At 37.7% G+C, this 5,000-nt stretch overlaps 1 protein-coding gene across 3 annotated transcripts in view; it reads left to right on the forward strand.

Annotated features, from left to right (window-relative positions):
• LOC138042907 (blue-sensitive opsin-like) overlaps positions 1-5,000 on the forward strand; it is a 33,205-nt gene that overhangs the window by 13,526 nt on the left and 14,679 nt on the right. The gene's annotated exons all lie outside the window — the stretch shown is intronic.

Consider the following 5,000-nt stretch of genomic DNA (forward strand, 5'->3'; position numbering starts at 1 on the left):
TCGAAAATGTTTTCAGTTCAAATTATCTATAGAACCTTTAGTAAAACGTTCAGTGTTTTCAGTTCCCTCTGAGATAAATAGAGAGCGTTAACAACGACTACTGCACCGACAAGATGGTTTTTTCCTCGTAAAATAGACTGCAATTAGTAAAACAACCAGTCTCAGCATGCGTTTGCCATTTAGCGCCGTTTTATGAAAAAAAAAACATAAAATTTGAATATTCCCGGTTTGTGAAAAACGTTCACACGTGGCAAGATTGTTTCGTTCTTTATTCAAACTTTTTCGCTGCTTTGCCCAGTTTTATTCTTGGGTACCTTGTTCACCTTTTGTTCTTTAATAAGCAAAACCTTACAAAACGTAATCTACGTCGAAAGTACTATCTCTCTCGGCAGTCCGTTGTTGCTTCTGTTTGCTTTTTTTTGTGTGAGTTAAATGGTCAAACTTAGAAACCCTTCAATAATACTAACATTTTTCTCGATCAGCGCTGATAAAAAGTCTTACCTCATCATCGTATCATAACAGATCGCGTAACGACCAATCAGAAACGATTTTTGCCCGATCCTTGAATGAACGAGATATGTAAAAATTTAGATAAATAAGTAAATAATTGTGGGAAATTTTCCTTTCGAAAGATAAACAACTCAGCGTCACTTGACAAAACTTTTTCGAGCCACCTCATAGTAAAAAATAACATATGCAAAATTTGGCCCTTGCGTGCCACATGTACATATTTAATGTACATTTTTAAGGGAAAAGGAAAACAGTTTCAGTTCCAACACGGTATTTTTCAAAAATTAAACATGTTAAATTAAAGATGACCACATTAGTTAGCGACATTCACCGCGCACCGGTGGCTCCGTTGGTTGAACACCGGGCTGTCACGCGGGAGATTGTGAGTTCAACTCCGGCCGGACCATCACTCAGGGTCTTTGAATAACTGAGGAGGAAGTGCTGCCTTTGTATAAGGATAAGGACGATAAGCCGGAGGTCCCGTCTCACAACCCTTCAATGTTCATAATCCCGTGGGACGTAAAAGAATCCGCACACTTGTCGCAAAGAGTAGGGCACGTAGTTCCCGGTGTTGTGGTCTGTCTTCTGTGGTGTATCATGGTTGGGAGGGTAAAATGGTGGTTAACCTCGTAGTTGACCTATATCCTATTGTTGATTCCACCATGTATGTATTCATACTTAATCAGTAAATAAATTAATAAATAAATTCTGCGTCCCAGAATATAAGACGCCAAGAGAGTTTTTCAGTTTGAATAATTTACGGCCTTGAACGACCTTTATAGTGCTTGTATTCCTGTTAGGTGAACGCCAGGTAAAGAAATACTCGTTGACAGCCTCTGAGAGGACATCTTTATATCAATGCATTTGAAATTCACTTATTTGAATACCGCCGATCGATAAGCCAGAGTGTGGAGATTACAGCCGATCGAGCCTAAAAGCTCTGCCACTGCCGGTTGGCGAGCCGACTACAAACTAACGTAATCAGGTAATCAGGAGGTTATCAAGGGGAAACTCTATTTCTACTAACTCCTTCAGTCAACCCTTCCCGAATAAGGTTATTTTTAGGAACAGGTTTTTCCCGCGAAAAGTGTCATACCTCTCTTTACGCTGAGATAGTTTCGCTTTGATTGGCTGCGAGCTGAATTCCCCAAGGAACAGGGGCACCCAACAACCAATTCGTCGTAAAATGTATTATTATACCCCAGTTAATGAAAATAAATGCTATTAAGGCATTTTCAGGTGTTTTTCAGTGTTGCTGGGATAAAAATTATCTGTTCCTTTTTCCCAGCAAGACACACAAGAAATTCCCAGTCAGCTAGATAAAATTGGTTGGTTTCCCAGCCAGCTGATCAAATTTATTTCCCAGCCAGGAATTCCGCTTGCTTTCAAATCTCTCGATCCAAAACGACCGAACAAAAGCGACAAAACCGCGACAAAACAGGTTTTTTCCGTAAGCGCAATCACTCTGACCAGCCGACGTATGTTTGTGACTTCTCTCTGGGCGAGGGAAGGGGTTCTTTTTTTTTTGTTTTTTAGTCGTCCTCAGTCTTCAGAGTTTCTACAGCCAGCTCGGGTTGAAATGCTAGAAAAAGTCAGTAATTCCCAGGCAAAACCCCTATCAATAACAAAATTTCCCAGCCAGCTCATCGAAACATCTGTATTTTTGCCAGCCAGCAAGACTCCCCAGGGGAACAGATAATGTGAGGAACAGATTCGTTGGGTGCCCCTGAAGGAAAGAGTTTTATAAATTAATCTACTCGGGAAAAGGTTGACTCGAGCTCCTTGGCCAAGTATATAGGAGAAAGAAGTTCCTCGTGATGAGCTCCTGATCGACATAATTTAGAACAAATAAAACGCTAGTTTTGGTTGAGAGGGAAAAACGGGAGTTTCCTGAAAAACCTCTCGAAACGGCATTGAAAAAACCAAAAAAAAATTTAACCCACACAATTGGAATCAATCCTGGGACACGCTGACGGACAGCAATTGCTCGCACCAGTGCGCCAACTATGCTCTGAAAACTGAAGTGAGCTCGCACAGCTTTCCTGACACTTTTGAAAATAAATTCATGTTAAATTTCCATTCATTAAGCAGTTGGCAAAACCTCCTTGAAGAGTATATTTTACAATTCAATTGGTAATGTAAGGAATAAGGTACTTCTCCCTGACAGGAGCGTCCATTCGCAAAATCATATATTTTTGCAATACAAGGCCATGTACTCACCCGTCTCTACCTCCAGATCTCCAGCAGAAATACCTTTGTGTTTTTTGGCCCATTAACTTTGTCAGAAACAATAATTTTGTCATTGTTGAACAGATGGATGCATTTGCTCTATAAAATAAGTTTTTTCCTTGCAATATCGACCACAACATACAAATGTCTGGCAGGGATACTTGTGAGGTTTCTCGCCTCAAATAGGAACAATTGGCGTTAGTGCTGTAGCAAATCGCAGCTTATTTCAGGTAAGCCCTAAATTCCGAAAACTGATTAACACTTCATCTTTTTTGTTGAAAAAGTGCTAAAGGTTTTAAGACGTATATGCCATATCTAAATTTATGAAAGAGAAATTAACACTTTATTTTCTTAAAATAGCTTTAGGTCATATGTTTATATGAAATATCTCAATTTCATAATTTTAGATGGATCAAGACTAGGCGGTGAGTTTCTTAAGCAAAACTGAAGCGATCTTCTCTGCTGGGATGCGTATCAACTGCTAATAAAACGGGCATTTGAAAGCACCTTTAATTAAGTCGATTTATATATGTTCTGCCATGAAAAATAGCAAGCATCGAGTTAGACTGTACAACACAAAAGAAGATTACAATCGTGATTAAAAGAGATGTTGCCTAGGAATCAATAAAAAATGGTAAAGTTGGGTCCGCTGCGATAAATGGATAGCGAACGAGATAAAATTACATTTTATCTGTTATGAGAAATTTTCATTTTATTCCAGAAGGTAGCCGATTATTGAAAACTAAAAAAACGTTTGCGAGCTCTCTTGCTGAAAAAAGAATTAATATATATATTCAATTACATGTCAAATGCGCTGGCATGTAATTCTTTTAAGAAGCAACTAAAGTTTTGGTTTAATGCAGTGTGAAACAGATTAAATTTAGTGACAAATTTGATAAAACTCATTCATGGGTGAAGAAATCAGTTTCTATCGAATTTCCAATCCCATGTTGCCCAAAAAATTGTTGATAGTTCATAAATGAGCTGGGTAGAAAATGACCTTTTCGGTGGTGGAAGCTGAATAATTGGCCCTCGGTTATTCATTATTCTTTGTGTGTTTTGTTCGAATTATTCATTATTCTTTTTCAATTTTTGCAGCTTATTCATTATTCATTGTTGTTATTCATTATTCCACTGGCATAACTGCGTTATTCACTATTCCAGCGTTTTCAGACCCAATTATTCATTATTCATTTTTTATTTATACTCGTTATTCATTATTCATTATTCAGCTTCCACCCCCGAGACCTTTCCCTGAAAAGCAAGATTTTTATCTCGTTTTATGGCATATTTGTTTTAGTTTTAGAAGCAAACATCTGACATTTGTGCCTTGCCTGGTTTTTCAGTTTACAGGTGTCTTTTTATTACTTTTTATTTGATTGTCATGATAAAGGCGACCTTTTTTTTAACCAGGTGCTTTTCATGGAATACGTGTTTATCCGGAAATCGTTTCGTAAATGTAAACTTTCAGGTCTAGAAATTAAATAAAGATGCAAGGCTTGTCATAATACAGAGGTTTTCTTAGTCAAATTTCTCCGACTTAAAGCAACATTCTTAATTGATTATTTTTGTTTTGATAGGCTTCTTTCACGATTCTTTTCAAAATGGGCACCTGCATGTAACCGTCGTAAGCTACCAAAGGACTCTAGTCTTAACATCTCTAAACTGGGCTTGAAACATTCAATACATCTTATTCGATACCAGAATTATTAACTAACATTAATTTTTGAACGTGAATGGTGCAAAACTCTTGATTAAAAGGCAAACTGACCTATACATAGTGAAATTCGTGGACCACACGCGTGGGAAGTGGAGTCTTTAGTATCCTTTTGTCGTGGGTTGATGGAATACGTGTTTATCCGGAAAAACGTTTCGTAAACGTAAACTTTCAGCTCTAGAAATTAAATAAAGAATGAAGGCTTGTCGTAATGATACGGAGTTTTTTTGAGTCAAAACTCGAACAAATATCGAGCTCTCATCTTCTTTGGCAATAAAATTGGATTCAATGTTGTTTAAAAGTTTCATTGGGTAACAAAATAAACCAGCCACTCTCGATTCTAGCAACATCAATAAATATTCACACTGCCATTTTTGCTTAAGTTATGCCATATTGCTAACTTAAAGGCAACAGAAACAAACTCTCTGGGCCATTGGAACGGATCCGAGCGGAGATAATTGCTTATCTTTCTACTGCTTTGGCAGCTTTTATCAATAGTGAAGAGGGCTTCCACGATTCTCGACTTTTAATCCCTAGACAAAAT

This window comes from Montipora capricornis, chromosome 3, assembly GCF_036669925.1.
Source record: "Montipora capricornis isolate CH-2021 chromosome 3, ASM3666992v2, whole genome shotgun sequence".
Classification (NCBI taxonomy): domain Eukaryota; kingdom Metazoa; phylum Cnidaria; class Anthozoa; order Scleractinia; family Acroporidae; genus Montipora; species Montipora capricornis.